This window comes from Protopterus annectens, chromosome 5.part0 (genome assembly GCF_019279795.1).
Source record: "Protopterus annectens isolate FY-2018-M chromosome 5.part0, PAN1.0, whole genome shotgun sequence".
Taxonomy (NCBI): domain Eukaryota; kingdom Metazoa; phylum Chordata; order Ceratodontiformes; family Protopteridae; genus Protopterus; species Protopterus annectens.
Genome location: NC_056735.1, coordinates 140717204 through 140731144, shown reverse-complemented (window position 1 = coordinate 140731144; position 13941 = coordinate 140717204). Strand labels below are relative to the sequence as shown.

Below are 13941 nucleotides of genomic sequence, written 5' to 3'. Positions count from 1 at the left end.
TCATCCCCTGTACTAATAAGATTTTGACACTGATTTTCAGTTGCCTCAGCACTGATAACATCTTTTCCAGGCTTTACCGTCTCTTCCATTTCCATAATCCCTAGCATTTTTCTGCCTCTCCAAAGCTGAGTCTGAGTCCCCAGAAACAATATGCCAAACACTTAGCCCAAATATAATCCACACCCCCTCCATGGCTTGACAAAGATGAGTAAGGATGTACAAGCGGATAATCCATGATATTGCAGATCTCTTATTATGATAAGTACATAACATTTGTATCTAACACAGCCTGGTTCATTCTCTTCTATTGAAAGAACTGCGACCTTAGCAACTGACCTGTATTATGCATGATAAAAATGATTTGGAAACCAGAAGTTTAACTGATTAGTTTATGTAAGATTCAGTAGCCACACTTCTCAAAAAGGTAGGGTAAGTGTGTAGCACTACTGTAGCTCAAAAATAGACATGGCTGAAGTAATGTCTATAACAAAAGTAGTTTTCCAGGAGACAGATTTTGGTTCTGCTCTCAAAGCGGGCTTGAAGGCAGGATGAGTCAATTGTTCTATAATGAAGTTAAGGTCCCTTAGTGGAACAGACTGAAGATGTGGACGTCTGAGAAGAAAGATTCCCCTTAGAAATGTATTCCACACTTTAATGGAAGCTAAAGATGAAATCTGGTCACGCAAATGGAAATCCAATTTTGCTGCCTGTTGAGCCTTAATAGAGGAGAAGCTTAGTCCAGTTTCAAAGATACTGGCTATATAGTCCACAACCATGGGAAATGGAACAGAACAGGGATCCACACTTTTTTTTCACCAAAATCCACACCACCAAATGCATAAACATGTCCTTATATGTTTTTCTGGTGTTGGGCTTGGTGTTAGAAACTAGAATACAGATCAGTCTGTCAGGGTAATTAGGGTCCCTATTCATCAGCAGGAATGGAGATACCAAATGGTAAGGTATAAGCCCTGTTGTTCCAGTTGAGGATTACCAGAAAAATGAGAGAAAAGATTCTTGAAATGGCTCAGTATAAGTTGCTTCCTCAGGAGGTAAGGCCAAAGCAAGAGAAACCATACCTAGTGAGGCCAAAGTGGGGCCACAAGGAGATGAGAATGGCCTTGGATTTCTTTGTAATGATTTCTGCAGAAACTCTGCAATTAGAGGAAATAAGGAAAAAGACATTCATGAAACCTGAAGACTACTCTTGGACTAGGGCATTACTGGCCAACTGACCAAGAGGGGATCTTTGCATTGGCCAGTTAGAAAGATCACAGCAAAGCCTCACCACTGACCAGATAAGGAACCACTCATCAGATATTAATGGACACCTGCTGAGCCAGTCCAGCAGAGAGCTGGCTTTTCCAGGTAAATCAGCAGCTACAAGAAAATGATTGGGAAATATCACCCACTCCCGGAGCTTAAAGCCCTCCCCTCATCGGTGACAGGAAAAGGGTGTCACCCGATTTGTTGATATAATACATATCGCCCCCCATAATGTCTCTGTGCATGGTAACTGTTCCATGAAGAAAAGATTCCTGGAAAGTCTGTACTGTGAGAAAGACTGCCCTTATCTCAAAGGTGTTGATTTATAAACTGGTTTCTGTGTGCAACCAAATACCATACATCGCCTGATCCCAAAAACCCATTCACACTAGGTTAGAAGCAACTGTGTTGACTACTGTAGAGGAACAAGGAGAAGGAAGTGGCTACCCAAGGAAAGGTTTGTTTTGGGCAGCCAACAAGCAAGATGAGTCTGATGTGGCTTGAATACCTGACTGCAGATGACAGAAACTCTGACATTTGATTCCACTGAACCCCCAAGCAAAGTATCCTCATATAGAAACTTGCATGGGGAATTAGAAAAACTACAACCATCATGATCCCCAGTGCCCTGAGGTGCATGACTGCTGAAACCTGAGAAGACCAAAGAATATCCAAGACCAGTGAAAGTAGCATAGAAATTCTCTTTTGCAAAAAGCTGATTATACAAGATCTAGTGTGTAGCATGCAGTCTATAAACTTCAGGCACTTGGATGGCTCCATTTAGGAGTTTGAAAATGTGTTGTAATTTCTTTCTAGAGACAGAGAAGAGCAGGAGCAAGTAATCCCTGACTTAGATTAAATTCTCTCAGTTACCTAAACAGGTAAACACTTATTTTCTGCAGTTTGTAGTACACTGCTACTACTGCCATGCATTCCAAGAACAGTCTGGAAGCTACAGAGTCCAAACTGAAGGGTCTGAAACTGATAATGGCTAGTCCCCCCACCCCACCCCCCTGAAGGTGAAGGAACCACTCCAAATCACTGGTTATTTTGAACTATAGCTATATGTCTTAGAGGTACAAAGAGCACATCCAATCTCTTTTGGCAATACAGGGCCACCTAGAATTTCTGTTTGGGAATGAACTGATTTAGGTTGCTTAACAAAGCCCATTGAGGCTTGGGCTGAAGCCCTTGGACTTTGTTAGCAACAAAAAAGGAATTTAGAGTAAAAACTAGACCCTCTGTGGTTTGATGATACTGGATGACTCTTTTTGTGAGGTTTACATCCCCTAATCTTGCTGCACTATTCTGTTGTGGCAGGAAGTCATGAATAGGATGGAATAGCAGCTGATGAGGCACAAGAAAGTGAATTATGTTGCCTCTGTATATGATGACCAGTACAGAGTACTTACATGTGACTTCTGGCCTCATTGGCCAGCACAGTGACAAGTGCCCTACTAACTGTCTCCAGTGGACAAAACGTAGCATTATACCTCTAGACCGACTTCAGAAGTGAGGAGCAGGAAGGAAGGTGGGTTACTGAGGAAGGGCTAACTCATCCAAAGCTATCATTACAGTAAGCATTAAGCTTTTACATCTGGTAAGATGAGGTTCATTTCCCACTAACAGCAAGACAGATCCTCAAGCTAATCCTCTTGGGTAGCTTGTATTATAAGAACCATCCCCCTTATAACAGTGGCCCCAGAGGAAGGCCTGGACATCACATCACATCCAGTTTGCAGTGCCTTTTAAAAGTATTAAGAAAAAAAAACAGATAGCTACTGCACAAATATCTTTCAGAGCTGTTGTTGTTGTGTCTTTCGGCTTTTCCCGGTTAGGGGTCGCCACAGCGGAACTCCAGTCCGCTAATGATTGGCAGTAGATTTTTACGTGCCGAGTTGCCAGCCCTGATGCACAACCTTTAACAAAGGTACGCCCATTCACGCATGTCTCCACACAGAAGACGCTCTAACTGAGAATCGAACAGGACAACGTCTTACTGTGAGGCGACAACGCTACCACAGCACCACCACCGCAGTTCTTCAGAGTTACTTTATTAAAAAAAAAAGATTTTAAAGACATTGACTGCCCTACTAGATTGAGCCCTTGGAACTCAGGGAAGGAACTTGCCATATTTTTTATAACAAAACTAAATGTAGTCTGTTAGCTACTTTGCCAGAACCAGTATAGAAACTTTAGATCCAAGATTTTTTTTTTTTTTTTTGGGCCGGGGTGGTAGAGAAGGAGATGAAAAGCTGGGAATCCTTTCAGACTGGCCTGGCTTTATGAATAAAAAAGACTAACAGTGACAGTGTATATCCATGCAGTGAAGAAGGCATTCACCATGGTTAGAATACTGGGGGAAGAAAACTGAAGATATACGCAATGGTTTATATTGGTTTCTTTCTTTTTGTTATCAACTTTTATTGTTAAGTAACACTAACGTATTTTAAGTATTTTTTTTAAGATTTTATGTAAGACACAATTAAGTACAGCATTAAAATTTCTGAACACTCAAACTGTGACAAAGGATCAAATTAACAGAAATGACAGCAGATCAACTACAATAATAAAACACAAATGAAAATGCAATTATGACTAAGTAAACTATTAAACATATGAGTAAAGTATAAAAATAATGTTAATACTAAAAAACAAATAAAATATTAACAACGGCAAAGTGTAGTGATGACAAAGCAACCGATCTCACTTAAATATTATACATTGCTGCTGTATATATTTGCATGCTCAAAGATCATAGGAGGTAAATGGGATAACAAAAACATAATTGATTATGTAACTAAATAACAATATGGGCATATTTGCATTTGGTAAGGTGTAATAAAAACAGAAGGGAATCTATTACAGTATGTATTTAAACTCAAAGAAGGATTTTAAGCAATTTCCTAACATTCCCTCTAAGTATTACATCCCTATGTCACAAGATGGGTTGCCAACTGCCTTACTGAAAGAACCCACACTGTGAAAGTAGCAGACTCCAAATCAGACTTCAGACCAGTGACAAGTGCAGTACCACAGGGTTCAGTCCTGGGTCCTCTCCTGTTTGGTATCTACTTCTCTGAAGTACAGGCTAACACAGAAGGTCTTTGGCTAACTAAATTCGCAGATGACTGCAAACTAGGAGCCATAATTGAAACTCCCAACGATGTGGACATCCTACAAAAGGGCCTCACTGAGACAGATGCCTGGTGTCAAAGACATGGTCTCAAGCTCAATGCCAAAAAGTGCATTGTCATCCCCTTTGGTAAAAATTCTGTACCCATGAACTACCACATAGGCGTTAGTCTACTTAACACTGAAAGTGTGATAAGAGACCTTGGGACACAGGTGGACAGTAGTCTCTCCTTTGATAATCACATCGCCAAAGTGGTCAGGAAATCCTTCTACGTGGCACACCTCATCACAAAAGGTTTCTCATCCAGAAAAAAGAGGTCATTGTTCCCCTCTACTCATCACTCATTAGACCCATTATAGAGTACAACGCCCCTTTTGGTATGTACCTCACAAGACATCTACAAAAACTGGAAAGGCCGCAAAAATACCTCACAAAGAGGATTACTGGCCTCAAACAGATGCCTTCATGAACCGTCTCAGAAAACTCCAGCTTTACTCCGTCGCATATTGCCTACTCAGAGGCGATCTCTGCCTAACATACAAAGCTATGTCAAACCCAGAGCTGTTGGACATGCTCCACTTAAAGAAATCCCAATCCCTCCGAGCTACACGCTCTAAGGACCTAAACCTTGTCACCACAATAAACAGAACATGCTGGAGGGATAGATTCCTGTCCCAGAGACTTCCCATACTCTGGAACAGACTACCTATCTATGTGAAACAGAGCTCCTCATTAGCACTCTTCAAGAAAAATCTTGATGATTGGATGGGTAATAGGAAATTCACCCCGGGGATCACTTCTGTGGTTCTGCTTGACAGGGGCACAGGAAAATCATTTTCTTGGGTGGCGAAAGCCAGGGTACATTTTGGCTAGGCTTGTATAGGCCCTAGGGCCAATAGCCTAGTACCTACCTATGAACCTATTATTACAGTCATTAAAAAGTGCTAATATGTTATAAGATTTTCAATATTTTAATGTCATTTCTACAAACGTCTCCCAATTAATAATTTAAAGTCTAACCTACTTTTGTAATATAAAGTTTGATCAACATAAAAATAAACATCAATGTCCTTAAGTCTTTCATTGTTATGTCAATGGAGGGATATACCATATGGCAAATTTCTAAGAAATACTATCCTCTAGCAATCCTATTTTTTCTGTGCCCTGGATAATACTGTTTTTGTGTAATTACATTCCTAATAGATATGTAGTATATCAGCACTGCCCCAGCTGTATGTAGAACATTTAGTTGAAAGGTCTGGAAAATATGCTTTTTTAAGTACATTAATTATAGCTAATCATAAATTGTGTGCAAAATAGTTTTTAAGGGAAATTAAAAAAAGGTTATGTACCCACCATAACATTCCATCTGTATTGCCAATTTTCATTCTTCCTCAACTGATGGGTTTCATATCTAACTCTGCCACTTCTACCAGATCCTCGGATCCAAACTCTTGAGCTCCTCCTTTTACCTATAATGACCCACCAACTTAACATACCTCAGATCAAGTTTGCTGCCCTTAGAGATAAGGGACAATACCTTAAAGAAAATAAGAAAAGATAAAATAAGAAAAGGAGCTGGAACTCAAACAATGAACAAAGGTTCCCAAAGAAAAAACTCTTAGGTCTTTCTAGGAGCAAAGGAAAGGGGATAGGTGGGCAGAAAGTTGAGGAAGAATGAAACATTATGGTGAGTACATAACTTTTTAATCTGAGGTTGTCCTTTTATTCATTCCTCAACTGATGGGACAGAGTCCCCATCTAGTTGAATCTTGGGTGGCCCTAATGGAAGGATATTCCGGAGTACTGCTGAGCCAAATGCAACTCTGTTCCTGGAAACCAAATCCAATTTGTAATGAGAAATAAAAGTATGAGCATTAGTCCAAGTTGCAGCTGCACAAATGTTATCTATGGAAGCCCTTGACCAAAAAGCTGAAGAGACCGCCATAGACCTCATAGAATGAGCTCCAAGAGTCTTAGGCAAGGATAATTGTCTTTTACTGTAGATGATGGAGATACAATCAGTTAACCATTTGTCCAGTGTAACTTTAGAAACTGGCTTGCCCAATTTGTTAGGAGAGAAAGAGACAAACAACTGGTCAATCCTCCTGCAATCATTGGTTTTATCTCCATAGAACCAGAGTTATCTATGCACATCTGAAAAATGAAGCATGTATCCCCTTTATTTGAAAAGTTTGAAAAGAAAACTGGAAGGTTAATGACCTGGTTAAGGTTTTACTCAGAAGCTACCTTAGGCAAAAAAAAAAACAGGTAAGGAGATTTGGAAGATAGAACCTGGAGCTCAGATATGCATCTAGCTGATGTGATAGCAACTAGAAAAATGGTTTTCCAAGACAAAAATTTTTGATCTGACCTGGCTGAAGGTTCAAAGGGAATTTGAGTCAGGACCTGTAGAACAAAAGTTATATCCCAAGGACAGACAGGATCCTTTAGCAGAGTCTAAGTAAAAAGGCCCCATTTGAGAATGGTTTTACATAATTTAGAAGAAGCTACGGTAGAATTATTTTCACCTAGACAGAAATTTGAAATGGCAGCTAACTGGAACTTAATTGTAGAAAAGCTAGCCAATTCATTGAAAACTGAAGTGAAAAAATCAAGTATAGCTATTTACAGAGGCAAAGTAAAAAATCGAAACCAATCCAAATATAAAAGTAAAGTCCAGGACACAACCGTAGATGCAAATCTTCTTTATATTCTCACAAAATACAACAGATGAGCGCTTTCGTCTAATGACTAGACTTCATCAGATAAAAGCACTGGTACCAGTAACAACTTTTACAACTTAATGTGGATAATGTGGACAAATAAGGAAGTACATCAGTTAGTGGGTATACAACCCATTTTCACATATAAGGTGGGAATGAATTTCAAGAGGACCTTCGAACATGGAAAAAGGGAATCTTTACAATACAAGACAACCACTCCTTGTGGAGCGTGCAGTGTTTGTACTTATATATGGGGAGAGGCAACTGTAAAATTAAACAACGGCCTGAATAGTATAGTAAGATTTATTAAAGGGAACTGTAAGTCCAAAATGTTAGTTTATATGGCTATATGCACTGCATGCAGTGCATACTATATAGGGAAAAACTGAAAGGACATTTAAGGACCGTATCTATGAACATTTATACGACATTAGGACCCACAAGGAAACTAATGCTTTCTACAAACACAGTGCATCTTGTTCTTTGTTTGTAGGATTTAAATTTGGTATAATTGATTCAGTCACAAAGGATTTTTTGAGGGGAGGGGGTGATATGAAAAATGCTTTATTATACAGGGAACTGTTATGGCAGCTCAGACTTAAATCTAATTCCCCACCAGGTCTTAATGACTATATTAGTATAAAATCTGTATTACATAAAAAAACTGAAAGCGTGTAATCAGTTTGAGTTATACTTAAAAATGATTTTACAATTTAGAGATTGTACAAATGGGTTTAAATTTATTCACTTAAACTACAAATACGTTTTATAGTTTTTTATAGTTTTTTTATATGACACATTAAAACAGGAAAGTTAATAGTGAACATGTGTATCACTTTAAATTTTAATTAAGTGTATTTGTCGATTGAGACTTGATGTTTAAAAGTTGTTACTGGTACCAGTGCTTTTATCTGATGAAGTCTAGTCATTAGACGAAAGCGCTCATCTGTTGTATTTTGTGAGAATATAAAGAAGATTTGCATCTACGGTTGTGTCCTGAACTTTACTTTTATATTTACAGAGGCAGAAAGGGAGTTCAGATCTCTGTCAAGGGCCTAGAATACAAATCTCTTCACTTTACTGTTGTAAATCTTTGTAGCAGAAACTTTTTGAGAAGATAACAAAATATGAAGGAAAACCTGGGCTGTCTAGCAATCAATGGATTTGGAGAAATCATGCAGTCAGTACAGCCGCGGTGGCGCAGTGGTAGCATTGTCGCCTCACAACAAGAGGTTTTCCTATTCGATTCTCGGCTGGAGAGCCTTCTGTGTGGAGTCTGCATGTCCTTCCCGTGGTCGAGTGGCATTCGAAAGACATGCATGAATGGACATGCCTTCGTTGAAGGTTGGGTATCGGGCTGGCACCTCAGCACTGTAAAAATCAACTGCCAATCATTAGCGGACCGGAGTTCCACTGTGGTGACCCCTAACTGGGAAAAGCCCAAAGAAAACAACATCCAGTCAATTTGAGGCCTGTTATGTCCAAATAAGTCACCCCTGTTGAGTGAGACAGGAGGTCTGGAGTGGGATCTAGTATCCAAGGTGGAAGAGGAAGATGAGGCCAGAGGAAGGGGAACCAAAAAAGTGGGCAATGAGGATAACTGTACCCTTCAACTGAAAGGCAGGCTGTAGAAATTTGAGAATGAGAGGAATCGCTGGGTAAGCATAAAGGAGACAGGAGGGCCATTCGTGGACTAAAGCATCTCTCAGTGACATCCCCATTGAAGGGGTTAGAGCAAAGAACCAGCTGCACCTGCTGCTGAGGGGAGAAGCAAATAGGTTGCAGCATGGTCAGTCCCATCGATGAAAAATCCTCTTCGCTACTTTGGCATTGAGAGACCACTCATGAGGTATCAGAATTGACCTGCATAGTCCATCCACAATCATGTTGGCTTTCCCTAGAGTGTGCTATTACAAAGTGACCAAAAGAGATCACCCACTGCCACATTCTCATTGCTTCTCAACAAAGTGGGTAAGATGTGGTTCCTTCCTGTTTGCTGATGTATACCATACCACTGACATACTGTCCATCTGGATAGTAACTGTCCCAGAGGGGAGAACATCTTGAAAGGCGTGCAAGACTACTCCCATTTCCAGGACACTGATATGGTTTTTGGCCTCCTTGGGGACCATGTACCTTGGACTGTCTTTCCCCAAGTAGTGCACCACCCCCACCCCAATTGGGAGGCATCCATGGTCACAGTGGTTATGGGCAGGGGAAGAACAAAAGGACGGCCTTCGGACACTTTGTTTGAATGAATCCACCAAACAAGATATCTCTTGTATGCTTTTGTGATCTTGACCGGGGCAGTTAAAGGATGTTGAAGAATGGACCACAAGGCTGACACAGTCCACAGAAAAGTTTGTATGTGAAACCTAGCTAGAGGAATGGAGGTGTTAGCAGCTGCAATGAATCCCAAGGCTTGTAAAATTATAAAGGCTGGAAGAGAAGAATGTTGAATTACTTTCCTGATCTTGGATCTGAGTGTCTGGATATGAGACGGAGGAAGCAAGGCAATCTGCTTGACTGTGTCCAGGCAAGCAACTATGAATTACAGACTTTGCGCAGGTGTCAGTTGTGATCTGTTGTAATTGACTGTGATGCCTATATAATAGGCACAATTTATGCAGGCAGTCCTTTGATGCCTAGTTGTCAGTTGTCCCAAGTAAATACTAGGCTATCAGTCCATGAACTATTACAAGCCTAGCCAGAATGTCAGAATTAAACCTTGTATCTTGTATTTGTGAGGTAATGGGGTAGTTAAGAGCCAGTTGTCTAGGTATAGAAACACTTGGAATCCCAGCATTCTTAAGTGAGCCGCTACCACTGCCATGCATTTGGTGAACAACCTGGAGGGTGTGGTGCGACCAAAGGGCAGTTCTCCGCACTGGTAATGACTGGCTTCCAGCTGGAAGCACAGATATCTTCTGGTGTGCCTATTCATTTTGATATGATAGTATATGTCTTGAAGATCTGTTGAGCACATCCAATTATCCTTTCACAGCAGAGGCAGAATGGACTGAACCGTGACCATCTGGAACCTTGAATATTGCACAAACTGATTTAGTTTGCTGAGATCCAGTAGGGGATCTCAGGTCTCCCTGTCTTTTTTGGCACTAAGAAGAATCTTGAATATGTCCTGGATCCTCTCTGTCCTAGGGGAACTTAGGGATGACTCTTTCTTTCTCACAGCTTTTTTTATTTCTAATACTGCTTCTTCCTTTTGATTGGAAGGAATATCAGGGATTCTTTTCAGTCTTGTATGTGGAATCTGGGAAAATGTTATGATATAACCTCTGGATGGTGGGAGGTTGGCATAATGGTTAAGGTATTTAGTCTACAGACACAAGGTGCGGGATTTGAATCTAACATGGGGTAACTGGCTAGGCTTAAAATGGCCCATAAGGGCAGCCAATCTTGTACTAATCTATGAACCTATGAACCTATGGATATAATTCTCAGTACCGAGGAATCCTTTGTTATGGCTAGCCAGGCTCTTTGGTGCAGAGACAAACACCCCTAACTGCCTCCAGAGGGTAGCAGTCAGGCTCCCTTTTAGGGGCACTGGTAGGGCTTGTCCAAGAAGGAGTCCTACAAGTCCTAGTTCTGCAGTTCACCTCTGAATGGGTGGAGTCTTCCACTTGAGTTCTCCTCTCTGCCCCTGGGAGAACTACCTCCTCATGAATCTTAAAAAGAACCCTTGGATTTATGTAACCACATTTTTCTACCTCCACATTGATTCCTGGAAAAAAGTCTTTAGAGGCAGAAAAATGTATGCCTACGGCAGGTAGTGTCTCTCCCTCTTGTTCACATCTGGACAGCGTGTCCTTTACTTTAGGGGCAAATAAGGAGGATCCATCAAAGAGTACATTGATGAATGAAGACATAAAGAGCTCCACAAAATCTCACAGTCACATCCAGGCCTGTCTCCTAATGGTTATGACTGAACCCACCACTCGTGAGATGCCTTCTGCTGCATGGGAGATCAGCCTCAGGGACACATTAGATATTGACTGGAGGGTGGCCAGTTGAAAGGAGAAACTATTTTGATCCTCAGCAGATACAGACCCAGAAAGAGATTTGGAAAGTTCTTTAGTCAAATCTCTATGCATTCTTGGAAAATGTGCCAGGTAATTCAGTGACCGCGAAGCAAAGGTTACTAAAGAGTACACACATTTCCCAAATCTGTCCAAGGCCCTAGACTCCATGTTAGGTGGATGGACAGAAGAGCTCTGCTCTGCAAGTTCTTTATTGGAGGCCGCCACCACAATCATAGCATCAGCTGGGACCCCCTGCTCCAGTTATGTCTTGTCCTTGGGAACAGCTAAAAGTTTGTCTGGACATTTAGGGAGTGGCTCCACAGTATCCAGTTCCTTCCATGCCCAGCGAGAAATGAGCATGATTTCATCAGATGAGAGAGTCACTCAAGATGTAGCCAGGCCAGAGCCAAAAGCCTCCAGGAACACTGATTACTCCTGGGAAGGGGTATCGGAATACCAACTGCCTTTCAGTTTTAAAAGCTCTAGAATGTCTCCAAATGAGACGTCTTCAGGTGGAGATCTGGGGGACCCGTCACCCTACTCAAACTCAGTGTCCTTCATGAGAGATTCCTGAGGGGAATCTTGTTGTCTCCTTTTACACATTCTCTTCTGAGGGACCTCCTCAGTGGGATGACCTGGAGGAGCATTGTAAGAGATGAGGATGTCCTGAGGGACCTGCCGGAGACTTGATAAGGCTGGCTGTCCAAGTGGAATGGATGAATGAGGGTCAGAGCAAAGAACCTAAGGAGGTATTGGTGTCTGATCCAAGGGGGGGGCAAGGATGTCCTTTCTCTAGATAAAGAGATGGCCCACTCCATAACTTTGAAGGCAAACTACTTGGGGGAAAATGAAGCCAACAGCAAAAGAACTGATATTTTCTGAACTGTCAGTTCTTGCAACACCATAAGCATTCCACCCAAGAAAGGAGCCAGGCCTGAGCTGTCCAGCTCTGATGCCCCAAGGGGCAGAGACAGCTCAGATAACTTCTGAGTTGACACTACCCACCCCACCCCAGATCTGGTGCTGGCTCGTCAACTCCAAGGGTACTCCAGCTCCAAAAGGTTCGGATCTGAGCAACTCAGAAAAGTTACAGGAGTCGAAGAATAGACTGTCTTCAGATCTGAGGAGGACACCCCCAAGGGTCTCAGATCTGAGGGCTTCAAAAACAGTGGGTCAAATTGGAGAAGGAGAAACTGGGGGGTAGACAAAGGTTGGCTCATGGATCCAATGAGAGACGAAGCCAGGAGAACCCCCATCTAGATCTGAGCTCTTGAAAAAATTGAATTTATGTAGGTGCTGCTTCTGTGCTGTGCTATGTTGTACTGGAACTTGCTAGACTGGACTCAAAGTCTTCTTAAGACACAAAGTCTTGCTGGCTGTTTACTGCTGAATCAGAGACCCAGAGTTTTATATGACTGCATTTGTAGTCTGTTTAAAGCACCAAAATGCACACTGATAAAGAAATATATTTTGCAGCACAATACTATTTCACTGTAAGCACAGTTACTAATAAATAACTTATTTTTATAACAAACAAGATGTACAACTGTAGTTTACAAATTTAATGTGCAAAGTTTTTCCTTCACAACTGATATGGACGATGGATTTATGGCTTTCCATTCTCCAGTTACCTTGGAATCTAAGTTCCTACAAAATACCTCTAACATAGTTTAGTATAAAGTCTTATATACCCTTTTTGTCACGCACTTCAAATCCTGTTTTTCTCTTGGTATCTTTTTTGGGCTTTTGTGGGAAATCATGTAATGTCTATTTTTAGACTTTTCTGTTGTTCTTTTGTGAAACCATTTAAGCACTTCTGCTGATGTGAGAATTTGCCTTTTAGAATTGTTTTCTGTTGATTCTATAAAAAGCCATGTCCATTTATCTGTGAGGAATTATGTCAAGCTTTTCTTAATATTGTGACAAGCATGTCTTTTAGAAAATATCTTGAGGAAAACACGTAAAAATATGTCCATTGACAGAGGTCTGTCAGGAAACATCTGTGAGAACCAAACTGCTCAGGAAATATCTTGTGTCCATTAATAGATCCACAAACATGAGAAAAGCATGTAATACTTGCTTTCCAGAATTGTTTTTTAGGCTTTTTTTCTGATGCTGTGAAGAAGAGAAGCCTGTCTGTTATACATATAGTATGGATGCCCATTTTGCATTACTAAACTCTATACCTAGATTCAAGCAAACTTTTTATTCTATGCTTTATCTTTCAGCATATTTACAACAGAATTAATTTCAATCTTTTATTCACTATTGAACACACGCTAACAATTCCCTCTCTTTATTTTTAAAACATTTTATATTAATATGTATTTTTTGTCAGATTATACAGAAAAGACATTAGGAAACAAAACCTTTAGTCTTTCTTTTTTTGATACAAGTCAAAATGCAATTTTACATAGTTAATACAATGATATCAAGTATTACTACCAAAACTGAATGTATCTAACAGCTTTTTCTTTTGCAGACCAATCTGTGAAAATATTCCATCAGTTATGAGCTGGGTCTGCTTTAGTTTTATTTTTTAACTTGATTAATTTATTCTTTTGCAATCACAGAATTTAATTTATGACTTAGAACTATTAACTCTTTGTAACTGTTGATTTAACTGTTTACTTTTATTAATCATTTTATACCAAAATATTAGAGATAGACTAATATCTATAAGAGACAAGAACTATTTACTACTGCAAGTGTTATTTAGTGCTATAAATATACAGTTTCAATGTCATTTTAACCATAACATTGTGGTCATATT

The 13941-nt window shown here is 40.4% G+C and overlaps 1 protein-coding gene across 1 annotated transcript in view; it reads right to left on the bottom strand.

Moving 5' to 3' along the window:
* VWA3B (von Willebrand factor A domain containing 3B) overlaps window positions 1-13941 on the bottom strand; it is a 2054405-nt gene that overhangs the window by 1808060 nt on the left and 232404 nt on the right. The gene's annotated exons all lie outside the window — the stretch shown is intronic.